The 13,078-nt window shown below is 37.1% G+C and overlaps 1 long non-coding RNA gene and 1 pseudogene across 1 annotated transcript; both read left to right on the top strand.

Moving 5' to 3' along the window:
- Positions 1-10,884, top strand: part of LOC122655095 — a 40,992-nt pseudogene extending 30,108 nt beyond the window's left edge.
- Positions 10,885-11,413: 529 nt separating this feature from the next.
- LOC122654615 lies at positions 11,414-11,964 on the top strand. The gene is made up of 3 exons (XR_006331940.1): positions 11,414-11,476; positions 11,611-11,663; positions 11,757-11,964. It is a non-coding gene; the product is annotated as an uncharacterized LOC122654615 (long non-coding RNA).
- The last annotated feature ends 1,114 nt before the right edge of the window (positions 11,965-13,078 follow it).

Genomic DNA, 13,078 nt, shown 5'->3' with positions numbered 1-13,078 from the left:
GATGCACCTAGCAATCCGAACAGTTGAGGTTACTTCAACAGCATCATGACTTGCATCCTTAAGTCGTTTCCTATTTTGGGTATCGTATAATCTACAGGTCGATGGCTTTTGTTGACCGGTTTCGGGTCAGACAGTATTCTAAACCGACCAAAGACATTATCCTCTTTTCCAAAACTCTCCTATTCTTTTCCTAAACACACAAGAATATACAAGAGGAGGGGTCCTAGAGTATCTAAGGTAACTTGGGAACAATTCATTACAAGCCTCAGTCACCATATCGACAAAGTACCTAAACATAAAAATACAAAGAAAATATTCTCATTATTATTATTATTATTGTCGTCATTATTTTTGTTCTTCTTATTCTTTAGTGTTCATTTCTGTTCTTCTTTTATTTAAATTCTATTATGTTCATTATATTTTCATATAATTCGATTATTATATTTTATCAATATTTTTAGGGTTTAGGTTGTAGTGTATGGGTATGTATAATTCTTGCTTATAGGGTTTTCTATTATGAAGATTTTTCCTTCTGGTTATGCAATACCTAACTCAATTGTAGGATGAATTGGAATATTGATGGAATCCCTATTGCTCACTCCCAATAACGGAGGGGACATTCGGGGACCCATTACTCCACTCATACCTATTGTTGAGCAAAGTTTTGCCACATCCTTCAATTCCAATTTCTTTTTTTTGTTTTCAATTATTCTTGGTTTTTATTGCATTATGTTTAAAAGTGAAGGAATTCAAAAATTTTAAGAAGGGCTTGTTATTTTAATGCCTATAAGGCATTTGACTGGATACCTAAACTAGCATTCCTAGGTTTTTTTTATTTTTGCTTACTTATCCTAGATACTCAATATATAACTCGTTATTGAGATGCAAAGGCATGACAAGCTATCATGGCGAGTTCCTAAAAAGAAACATTAGCATCATATAGTACTTTACATATATTACAATTACATAAGCAACCAAATCATACACTATATTCATTATTAATAATTATGATAACACAAGAATGCACATCTTAGTGTCATAATGTATTTAGTTTCTTTTTCTATTCACACTTACTACATTAATATATATACTTTTAATACATATATATATAGATCCTTGCCACATACTGTCTCTATACAGGATACCAGATCTGCCTTCTTGATGCCATCATGCGTACCATGGCACACCTGCATGATAACCCTGGGCGTGGAAATCTGTTACTGGGGAGGCTACTCACTAAGGTATTTCCTAGATTTGGTGTCAACCTATTGAATGAAGAGGCTTTGGGGGTGAAGTCTTCGAAGATCAACCGGATTACCCCAGTGAAGATGGGTACAGAACTTCAACCTTTTTCTCCAGAGCTTGGTCATCCTGACTGCACCGACATGGTACAGACTACTGATGCTGAGGATGCTACAGAGAGAGGACATACAGAGGCACACAGAGATCCACTTCCTCCTCCTCGACACCCTTCACATGGTCATGCGGGTGCTTCTTCCTCGTTTGTTGCGGCTGTTCCTGCTGATGGTACTCCCTGGGGACAGCTCTTTAGCCGGTTTGAGGGCTTAGAGAGATCCATGGCATAGGGAATTGATGGCATAAGGAAAGACTTCACTCATGTTAGCAGCCGTGTTTAGGTAGTGGAGACTGGGCCAGTGGAGATCCTGGGACCTGTGGGTTATGGGCCCACCACCACCATCACAGCAGTGATGACTTATGCATCCCAGTCTAGCTTTTACTTTACTTTCCTCAGTTGTTCTTTGTTGAACCTTGTACTTAAAGTTTGTAAAAAGTTGTAACCATTGTACTAAAGACTCAGCTTATTTATAAAGTTTTTAATTTTCTATTTAATATCTCTTGTGTTGTACAATCAAATTTTTTTTTTTACTTTAGTTGTAGCTTTTAGTTGAAGCTTTTATTTATCCTAAGTAGACTCACCTTCAGATCAATGAGTCTAAGAGCTGCTGTACTGTGAACTTGTTTGTAAATAGGAGTAGAGCACAAAGGCTCTGATACCACTTAAATGTCACACCCCGGTCCGGTTATTAAGGGCCAAGTGTGGTGGGATGTCTCTGACATCCAACCAATCCCTAAGGATCACAAGTGCAGTACCCTATTCACAATCATTACTCACAGATACAGTAATCAGAGGCAGCGGAAATAATTTAATTAATAGAGATAACATCATTAGTAAGAGAAGTCTAAATGATATTTCATTTATATAAATGATAAGGCTTGTGATACAACGATACAGTTCTCAAAGGTAGCACAGAGTAAAAGTATACAAGAAACTATTCTATAACTATATAAAGCATTTATAAAGCATAAAAGAGTGGAGAGGTAGCCTGGACTATCAGGCCAAGATCAGGAGGTTGCCCAATCATCACGTGCACACGAAGTATCGTGCACTTCAAACTCCAGCGCCGCAAATCCAACATTAGCAGTAACTAAATCACCTAAAAAATAAGGATAGCCACAGGGGTGAGCTCTCAACTGAGCCCAGTAAAGGGGGTACAAGCATACAAACACAATAAATCCATGATGCATGTGCTAAACTAACATGTTCCTAGCACAGATACTAAGTCTCATGGGGTATAAGTACTACTACTAGTGGTAGATGCTAACCTCGGTCCCGGAACTAACCCTTCGGTCACCCGAGCGAAACCATTCTACCATGGTGAGGACCCTCCAGTTCCGGAACAAACACATCGGACCCCGACAAACCCCCAAATGACCAACCCTGCCTGTTTATTCCCACAGCGGAATTAGGGATCCGCTAACATGGGACAGAAGATGGCATCCCAAAACTAACACATCGGTCTCTGCCACGGGTTTTCCAACACCTTTCCCCCTGTTGGTAAGGGGCACAGTACTGGGTAATGAATATCAACCTAGCCCAGTGCAGTCTAAACATGATGAGGCAAGCATGATCTGAGTTATAAATTACCGAATTCCATCATCATAAATTCACATCATATAAATAATCAATGCAAATGCAATGCAGTATGTCTTTGTGCAACCTATTTTACATGCATTCGAATGCATTAAATAAAAGCTAGAAAACTACATGTTCCAGGTATAGAGGTAATAATGCATGAGCATGGCATTCAGCATAAAGTTGAAATTAATGTGATAAACACGCAGGAAATTAAGGTCGAATCCCCTTACTTGTATTGGAGTCTAGTTCAACTAGGGAGTTCTCCAATAAATCAGCAAAGCACACAAAGACAGCAGAGAAACAGACCTAAATATCATGACAAAACAGTATTTATTAGGTCCATGAAGTGTCAGGGCAAACCCCAACATAACAGGGCATCAAGGCTTCAAAAATGACCAGCTGGATGCAAACTCCAAAGGAGTCGATCGACCTCCTCTGGGCCTGCAACTCCATCCGGGAGTGTGTTCGAATTTGGGGTTTTTCCTATTTTTGGGCAGATCCTTACATGCAAGGGTAAATCTTGGTGTTTTAACACCATATTGAGGTGGGTCTAGCTACATAGGGGTTCAATTTCATAAACAACTTCCTAATTTTGATAATTTCAAGAATTAAACCTAATTAACTAGATTAGGGTTTATGAAATACTATTAAAAACAGCAATACAACCTGCAGACTTGATGAATTACTGAATTTCAGGTCTCATAGGGACAGAAATTGTTTCTAATTAGTCCAAACATGTTCAATCTCTAAATCCCATGCTTGGTCTTCAAGCTTTAATGGTAGAATTTCCTAATAGATGAACTAGAGATGGAGAAGAAGTGAAATAAAGAGGGAGACAACAAGTATTCAAGGCTTACCTTAATATAGGAGCAGGAAACAAGGTATAGCAGCCTTCTAATGGAGTCTCTAAGTTCAATTTTAGAAGTAGAAGGTAGGTTGTAGGGTTCTTCTTCTTCTTTTCCTTTCTTCTCTATTTTTCCTTCTTGCTTTCTGGTTCTTCCAAGAGAGAATTCGTTTCTCTCAGCCCCTTTAGTTTGTTGTGATTGTAATAGTAAAGAGAAGGTTATATATATATATATATGGTAATGGCATTTAAGCACTAAAGGGCATTTCAATCTTTTTGACTGAAATTAGATTTAAATCAATTTCTATAACAGTTTATATATCTGAAATTTGTATTTAATACACTATTCTATCCATAATTCGATGCCGGGCGACATTAAAGGTCATCCGAGTACGGGTAACTATCGGGGACAACATTGCCTACTGGGAAAGTGGGTCCCACATGGTCAATTTTACTAAAATACCTTTCTAACTCTATTTGGTTGTACAAAACATTATATAAATATATTTTAAATTATACTGACATTGAGTTAATTAAGAGGGAGGTCCTGCAGCCTGTCCAGCCAGCAGACCCGACACAGGTAGCTCTGGTACGGGGTCCCACATGGTAAAAATTACTATTCTGCCCCTAATACATTAATTAATTAAAAATACAACATATATACATATAAAATGGGATTCTTACCTGGGATTCGGCCTAAGATAGAGAGAGGCTTCGCAGGCCATCAAACCAGCATGCCAAGCACAGGAAAAAGATGTGATGCTGCCCATAGCTTGAGGTTAGCATGGGAAATATTGAACCAAAATCTGAAATCACCCGGGTTCTAAAAGTTCAAATTTATTCGGAAATTTGATCGGGTTTCACAGAAAGACTTGGGTATTCTTAATGATGGAAGAATCATGGGCTAGAAAAGAGAGAATGAGAGAATAATTGCTTAGCTTCATTGATAGGTAAGCCCCTTTATTTATAATAGAGGGGAAAGTTACAAGAGACTAAAATAGGGGATGTGGGACTAAAACCCACATAGCCCAAAAGGACCAGAATACCCCCACGGTATTCTGGAGTACATATTCCAATACTCCCCCTCAAGCTGGATTATACAAATAATTAAAGAAAGAAGATCCAGCTTGAACTAAAAAAAAAAAAGAACTCTAATAAAGTAGCAAAAAAGATCAAGCAGTGGAAAAAATCAACCCAACTGTAGAACCTCACGTAGGCAGGCAATAACCAAACATCTTCAATACTTTAATACCAATCTCCCCCTTACGGCAAACTCAATACAATAATGAAGGATACCCAATAGCAATGGTGGAAACATTGATCTTCTATGTTTTGCACGAAGTGTTCCTGCAAGTTCTGCTCTCTGCAATGGTTGCAGGTATACTGTACATAATCCCCCCCTCACGTGTAGTAGTACACTTGGACAGAAAACAGAGATGATGTAAGAAACAGTGCAAAAGTATCATATTCTAGAATTTTCCAAAAGGTGCTAAGGGTAATGAAAAGAGAAGAAATGGCAATTTAGAGAATACCATAAACTTCCAAAGTGGTTATGTGTACATGCCAAAGATATGATATGGGAGGTGGTGAAGTGAAAAGAAGCAGTGGGATAATGAATCATGGACAAAGCAACACAGTAATCTACAACCTTCTTTTAATCGATCAAACTAATTCCAAAACACCAATCTCCAATGATCAGATCTGAATTTTAAAAAACAGGTCTAATTTGTAGAAGGTGAAGGCACCATTCTTCAAAAACTTGATCGATCTTTACACAAGAAAGAACAAGTGTGCAAAACTCCAATTTATAAACTCCCACATGCTAAAGAGAAATGACGAAGATATTTGGACAGCAATGGATGTAAGAAGCTTCAACAAAAAACTTGGATCAGATTTTAATTTGTTAACAATGCTAGGATCAAGCTCTCAAAGTGAGCCGGATATGAACCAGAAAAGCTTCACATAACTGAATAGGTTCGTAGTTGCAACCAATAACCTTGGAACACACTGTTGTAATCCCAAATATGCTGATCTCCAGGGTAGTAGATGCGAGTCTTCAATAATGAAAGAAATTCGATCTCCAATAGTAGGATACTCAGTCTCAATGACAGGGCAGCAGTTGTCCTCATAAAGGCAGCAGTAACATGTCAACCAGTCATTCTTACAGAAGCCAATCAATAAAACTAGCAATATGTGTAGTAAAGCTCAATTGAACCAGCAAGTATAGATTAAATAACCCAACAGATCCATAGGTAGTTGAAGCAGTCAGCCACATAGGCACAAGTAAAAAAAAGGTTGATAATTAGAGAAACCGAGCCATAAGAATGAACCTGAATTTTTTCCAAAAAGAACTGATGAATGAAGTTGAAATATGGGTTGAATACTCCTCTGATAGTTATAAAACTCTCCTAAAAAAATCAGCAAGAGTGGACTGCCCGAACCCTTAGATCGATTATAGGCAGGGTTTTTTACAAAACCCTGAAAGTGAAGATCGATTGTAGGGAAGTGGGCTTCAACAAAAGTGATGATGACTTGTCAAAGGTGATGTCTTCTGGTAATGGATGCTGACCTCAACTGCGGGAATGGATCTCCAGTTCGAATAACCATTCTCTTTGGTGATTGAGACTTGATCTTCAAGTGGGAGAAATACCAAAAATTGTAGAAAAAATAGGGCAGTAGCTATCTTGTGTAATAGAACTTCTTCAAGCCATGAATAGTTGAAGTAGAATGTCCCTTTTGATCGTAGAAACACCTCCAAAAAACTCCAGCAACAGCAAGCAACCCTAACCCTAAAATCGATATGTGTCAGGGTTTTGTAAAATCCTGAAAAGGAGGATCGATTGGGGTTAGGGGTCTTCAAACACTTGGAAAGAGGCTTATACTGAGGTCGAGTGGTCCTTGTAGTTGGAGTAATCATCCCTCCAAAAATCAGCAAAAATTGAAACCTGTAACCCTAATTTCGATTTGAGTCAGGGTTTTAGCAGGTAACCAAAAATAGCAGGTTGAGAAGGTTTTTCTGTAAGAACAAATCCAACCATCAGAAAGTGTCCAAACTTAGGTCGAGTAGGGCTTGTAGTAGTAGGGAATCACCCCCAAAAAATCAGCTGCATCTGAAAAGGGAAACCCCAAAATCGATTGGAGTTAGGGTTTTGAAAAACCCTGACTAGTTGAGATCGATTTGGGTATGGAGGCTGGAAAAGTTAATAAAAGATGGAGAGAGAAAAAAAAGGGAAGGAAGACTATGGAATAGGGTAGAAGAGTATTGGAAAAGGCTGCATAGGAGGCTCCAACAATGGAGGATCAGTCTTCATTAGGTAGAAATCAGATTTCCAAAAATTCTGGACAGCTCCAATATCGCAGGTGTGGCTCCAGCAGATTTCGAACAGAATTTTTTTTAATAAAAAAAGGTAGAAAGAGAGGGGGGGGGCAACAACTAAATCATGGATATGCTGTGTTTACCTCATTAGTACGGCCCCTTTACAAGGTTGAGAGGAAGAAGAACAGAAGAAGAAGAAGCCGAGAAAGGGAGGAGAAGGGAGAAGTCGATTGAAGAGATGGATTAGGGTTTGCTTTCTCTTTATCTAACCTAAATCAGACCAGCTCTGATACCATGTTGGCAGAATCGTGGGCTAGAAAAGAGAGAATGAGAGAATAATTGCTTAGCTTCATTGATAGGTAAGCCCAAAAGGGCCAGAATACCCCCATGGCATTTTGGAGTACATATTCCAACACTTAAATATTTTCTTGGTATTGAAGTTTTGCGCAGCAAAAAAGTTATTAGTTTATCATAGAGGAAATATGTTCTTGATCTCTTATTTGAAACTGGAATGTTGGCTTCTAAACCAGTTGATACTCCCATGGATCCCCATCACAAACTTGGATCTAGTGAGAGTGAAGACTTTACAGATGTATATCACTATAGAAGACTTGTTGGCAAACTCATCTATTTGACTGTTACTCGACCAGATATCTCCTTTGCTGTTGGAGTTATTAGTCAGTTTATGCAAGCCCCGAAGAAAATTCATTAGGATGTTGCTTGCCGTGTTCTACGCTACCTAAAAGGTATTCCTGGCAAAGGTCTTACTTATCGTTCCAATCACAATATTAATCTGGTTAGGTTTTCTGACGCTGATTGGGCTGGTGCTGATGGTGATAGGCGCTCCACGACTAGTTATTGCACCTTTGTGGGAGGTAACTTAGTCACCTGAAAAAGTAAGAAACAAACCATTGTTGCTAGATCTAGTGCTAAGTATGAATATCGAGCAATGGCACATACTACAGCTGAGTTGATGTGGGTAAAATCCTTACTCCAAGAATTGGGATTTCCCATCACTCAGCCTATGCAGATGTTTTGTGATAATCAAGCCGCTATCTATATTGCTAGTAATCCCGTATTTCATGAGAGGACCAAGCACATTGAGGTTGATTGTCACTTTGTTCGAGATACTGTTATGAAGAAGTTGATTGCAATTCCGTTTGTCTTTACCACCAATCAACTTGGTGATATGTTTACTAAGCCGCTGTTTGGACCTGCCTTCCGTCGGAGTTGTTCCAAGCTGGGTCTAGGTGTTTGTATGCTCCAGCTTGAGGGGGAGTGTTGAAGTACTGTTCACGTGAACACTGACGTGAACAGTGTTTTGATTTTTGTGGTTTATAATTAGGATTATAAACTCCTAGTTCTATTAGGATTTGTTCTATTTCTATTTTCTGTTTTATATTTGTGGATCCTATTGTGATTAGGAATCCTTCTTGTAATCTGAATATTTAAGTAATATAAATAAGACAATGAGGAGGGGGACTGTGTACTCTATTCTCACAACCACAGTCCTTCTTCTTCTTCTTCTTCTTCTCTTCTCTTCTCATTCTCAGTTTTGGTTCTTTAGCTTTATATTTTGTTACAGGTTCAATTGTTTCACATTGCAGGCTCCTGATGAAGATTTTGAAGAATATCTTAGGCATCTTGACCAATGCACTGGGGATCGGAATGAGGTAACTTGATATCAAGAAGCACTACACGTGTCAGTATGAATATCAAGCTCTTATAAAAACAAGTGCTTATTTGAAACCATTATGATGTTGTGGGCCCCACATGGGCAAGGTTTAAAGATTGCTATCAGTGAGCGTATTGGAAAGCTGATTTTAAGAGACGTACCAGAGAGACACTAAAAGACATTGGATATGCTAAGATACACATAGATACATGCAATGCTAGTATTTGTAAGCATAATACACTATAAAGAATTAATAAATTATATAATCACGAAACATGTCGCTATGAATCAGGAGGTTTCAAATTCCTTTCACAATGGCTTCACAAACTTACTTAGTACATGAACAATGAACATGTTTATTAATTTTTTTTTCCTAATTTCAGATCATTTGAAGATAAAAAAAATCCATATTTATGACTTTTTATAGTTTTCAAACAGTCGTAAAATTTCTTAGGATTGGGAACAATTAAACAGTCACAAATCAATCAAGAACATCATAAATGATCTATTGACGTAAGTATTTAAAAAAATATAGATCATTTGACAAACAAAAAAAAATTAAAGAGACTATTTTTTAATTATCCAAATTTAAAGGAAAGATAAAAAAATTCAAGGAATTTCAAACATTTTTTGGAATTCCCCCAAGCCGTAGATCCCTGCAAGACTGCGAACATATAAAAATTTCAATCGATTATCTTCTATCTAACCCAAAAAAAATCTAAATTTTTCCTATTTTCTTGTATTTTAGTTTGTAGAAATTTTAAAAAAACTTTAAAAACATTTGGTACTGTAGAAATTTCAATTAGAGGTAAAAAATAAGTTATCCAATAGATAATACAATAGCAGTGGCATTTTTGTAATTACATAGAAGTTCTGTACCATTAAGAAAAGTATCAGAAGAATCTGGATGATGACATAACTATTCTTGAAGAGGAGGGGTTTTCTGAAATCAAACTTCAAAATAAGGGAGGATTTATAAAGAAACTTGAGTGGGTGGGTTTTTAAACATATATATACACTGTTCTTAATTGCAAATGAGGGAAATCTGCAACCAAAATTCAGCTGTAAAACTCTAACTAGAAACCCAACCCAACCTCCTTTGATTCAGCCCAGCACACATGATACTGGACCAATCAACTTCAAAATTTAGGAATAGCTTATCCACTCTTAGTCGTCTTAGGATCAATAGATTAAAACCCAAAACAACAACCAATTATTTAATAATAATTCATAGAATCACAACCTGGTGGTAATTGCAAAATAAGGTCTAAACTCTGAAACTCAATTCAGATCTCCTAGCTTAGTCAGTTTTTCCACTTCAAGCTCTACACCCTGGGTTGTCCTAGGGTAGAGTTCCAACTTCCAACCCACAAAGTCTGAGGCTGATCCAAGGAGAATTAACTGAGATCTGAGAAATTCTTCTCAGCTTAAAACTGATGCCAGAAATAAAAAATGGCAATCTTTGAAGTGTTTCAGTGGTTGTGTATTGACCGTATCAAGTTGATACACTATGATGCATATGCTTTTCAATTTTGCTCCCATGTTTCGGTTGTGTATCTTATCAAGAGGCCAAAATTCAATACATATTGATAGGGAGCTTTCCTAGCAGATAGGGACCACACATATGTGAACGGTTGCTCTTTTGGTTTAATTTTGTTAAAGTTAGTAGTTAAAACCCTAACAATGAATTGGGGATGAGACAAACAAAGAAGGGTACAGGTTAGAAATGGAATTGGGACACTAAAGGACAGTATAAACATAGGTACAAAGTGGTCTTTTTATTTGAAGTTCTTGCAACAAATATTGTTATAGTAACTCATACTATGGTATGGGTTATTTATTTTAATTTTAACTAAAATTTTACTTGAGAATAATTATTTCAGCTTCCATTGTGAGTTCCCTATTGGAAGTGTGACTATGAACGCAGTACTCAGTCCCAATTGGTTTGAATTATTGACATAAAATGTTATGGCATTATAATTTTTCTGCATGACAATTGATTCTAAAATTGGTTTGATCTTGTTCTCCTTTTCCAGATGGCTCAATTACCTGAGGGTATCACTGAATTACTACACCATGAAAAGCTGTCTGTGGCAGCTGGTTTATGTTGACAAGTTTTATATAAATATTTTTCTGAGCATTTTTTAATAGAAAAAATGATATCTTTCTGAAATTTTCGCTTCAATATGGTATCTATATATATATATATTGTCCAGTGCATTTGAAATTATGACATGGGTGGTGTTTTTTTCCCCACTTGAATGCAATAATAGTCATACTTTGTTATGCACTTAAAGGGGAAAAAAGTTCTTACATATACTAGTAAACTATTTTTAAAGGACGTAACAAAGTAACTAAATTCATAAATTTAAGGGATATTGAAGCAGACCATGGCCAACCAGCATATGCCCATAACGGGGGTTTTATTTTCTAAGTTTGACCTAGTCAGTAGTAGTCCCTGGTGCTTTATCATTTTCTTGATGAAGTGGATTTCTGTACCACTGTGAATTGCAGTACGTACATAATGGTAACTTACTATTGAGCATGTTCTTGGAGTTCAATAATGAATATTTCTTTTAAGTATCTACTATCTTAGATTGTGTGTTTCACCTATTGCTTCATTCTTTTGTGTCAATTTTATGCAGGTAGAAACTGCTCAACCTCTGTCAAAATTGTGTCTTGAGTTCCCTGATCTCTACATTGGTAAGATTACTCAAGAAGTTGCAAACTTGTTCTCCAAAACATGTCAGACCTTTTTGGGAAAAGTAGATTTTCAGTATTCCTTTCATTTTGTAATCCTCTTTTTCTCTCTCATTATTTTTTTGGGCATCATGTAGGGTGTTTCCGCAAGTCCAGAGTTGGGGCCCTCATCATTAATTTTGTGGGGAAGGTATACAATCTCACAAGGCCAATCAGTTGGAAGTCATTTTACATCTCAAATTGATCAGCTAGACTAATAAAACTTTTATCGTTGTTGTCATAGGACCAAGCTAGAATAGAGTTGGCAGTGCAAGCTTTATACAAGAAATTTAATCATGGAGCATTCTCAGAAGTAAATTGTAGGTGATCTCTCTTGCTTGAAGTATTGCCTCTGGACACTGAGGGGTTCTATTTGACAGCTGCACTGCTTGCTTGAACCCCAAACGCAATGTCTTTGGAGCTAGAAGGTGGATTCTCGTCTTGATCCAATGGCAAGGAAATTGGAGGAACTCATGCTCTGGAAGCCAGAGAGGGAGGAGAGCAGAAAGAAAAATATAAAGCATTTCCCGTGTAATTTATATGTGTAGTAGTATTCATGTTTGTTACAAGGAACAGACTCGCAAAAAATTTGCCAGATTTTCCACAAAATTTGTGGGAAAAAAAAGAGTTAAAGAACTAAAGATCAGACTAGGCAACTTCATTAACAACGAGGGAATGTGGAGTATTGATCTCTCCAATTGAACCACTGGATAGGCAGGTTCGCCGTTGGATCGGCTTCTCACATTTTGTTGTTCAAGAAGGTTGGCATTAACTCATGGAGAATTGGAGATCCATTCTTTTCAAAAAATTTTAAAACTTTATATTGATTGTAACTATGCGAAATCCACTTGGCCTTGATGGTGACCAGATGAAGAAAAGAGTAATGAAGACTAACCATTTCCATGAAACGATGGAGTTACCCAGAGCAATTGAATCAGTGACTTGTGTTTTTCCAAGATATTAAATTAACCCATTTGGTTCAAGAACACGGCTATTCTAGAAGGGAAGGGGGAAAATAAAACCCTCTTCCCTCTACTCATCTTCCCTTGTCTCTATGCTTAGAAGGCCAGGAGAAGTTGAGGTACTTGAAAATATGAACCCATTACTTGAACTTCCCAGGAGGAGGGAAGAGAAGTTAAAACAGTCTGTTCTTTAAAATCTTAATTGTCTAAGGTCGATACTTCAAATTAAATACTTTCTGGTCAAGTCCTCGAGGCCAAAAAACAATTTTATTTTTTTATCCTTTTTTCAAAGAATTTTTGAGAATCAGACATGACAACAATTAAAAAAGTGTTACAACTTCTTAATTCACCAATTTCGTGGGAAGTTGCACCTTTAATTATAGGGAAAAGAAAGAACACACTAATTGCATTGTTCAGCTTCAGCCTCTCACAATCATGATTCTCTCTCCTTTCTCCTCACTAACATTCTCTTTCTTTAACAACCATGTGGGCCTTTAGTATACAATTGAAATGTACTCCGTCCCATTGACTTGGCATGTAATTTGCTATTAATAAGAATGTAAATGTATATTTGAAAATCCGTATTCGATCCATGTTCCTATTA

Source organism: Telopea speciosissima, chromosome 3 (genome assembly GCF_018873765.1).
Source record: "Telopea speciosissima isolate NSW1024214 ecotype Mountain lineage chromosome 3, Tspe_v1, whole genome shotgun sequence".
Taxonomy (NCBI): domain Eukaryota; kingdom Viridiplantae; phylum Streptophyta; class Magnoliopsida; order Proteales; family Proteaceae; genus Telopea; species Telopea speciosissima.
This window is presented reverse-complemented; position numbering and strand designations above follow the sequence as displayed.